This window comes from Microtus ochrogaster, chromosome X (genome assembly GCF_000317375.1).
Source record: "Microtus ochrogaster isolate Prairie Vole_2 chromosome X, MicOch1.0, whole genome shotgun sequence".
In the NCBI taxonomy this organism is placed as follows: domain Eukaryota; kingdom Metazoa; phylum Chordata; class Mammalia; order Rodentia; family Cricetidae; genus Microtus; species Microtus ochrogaster.
In genome coordinates this window covers 20856029-20856718 of record NC_022026.1, presented here as the reverse complement: position 1 = coordinate 20856718, position 690 = coordinate 20856029, and positions in this window count along the sequence as shown.

Here is a 690-nt window from a genome sequence, read left to right as displayed (position 1 = left end):
CAGATATTTTGGAACTTTACTTTTCAATTATGGTCATTCTGAAAGACTGAGGACCTTAAAAGTCAGTTTGAGGCTTGCAACTTTGCAGTGATTTCTTTAGATCACACATAATTTAAAAACCAGTGATGGCAAATAAAATTGTAAAAATGCAGGAAGCACAGCAGAAGATTCACTAATATTTTTGATTACATTACAGATAGTGGTGACCCACCGTGTGGTTATTGGGAGTTGAACTCGTGACCTATGGAAGAGCAGTCAATGCTTTTAATCTTTGAGCCATGCTGGAGGAAGGTCATTGGTTAAATAAAGAAACTGCCTGGCCCTGATAGGTTAAAATATAGGTGGGAGGAGTAAACAGAACAGAATGCTGGGAGGAAGAGGAAGTGAGCTCAGATGCCATGCTCCCCTCTCCCAGCCAGACGCGATGAAGCAAGCCACCAGGTCAGACATGCTGAATCTTTCCCGGTAAGTGCACTTAGTGGTGCTACACAGAATATTAGAAATGTGTTAGATCAATCAGTAAGAGCTAGCCAATAAGAGGCTGGAACTAATGAGCCAAGCAGTGTTTAAAAGAATACAGTTTGTGTGTTGTTATTTCAGGGCATAAGCTAGCCAGGCTACCAGGAGCTGGGGCGGCAAGAATACAGTCCGCAGCTCCTACTACAAATGGCAGTTTCTATTCTTAGAGGA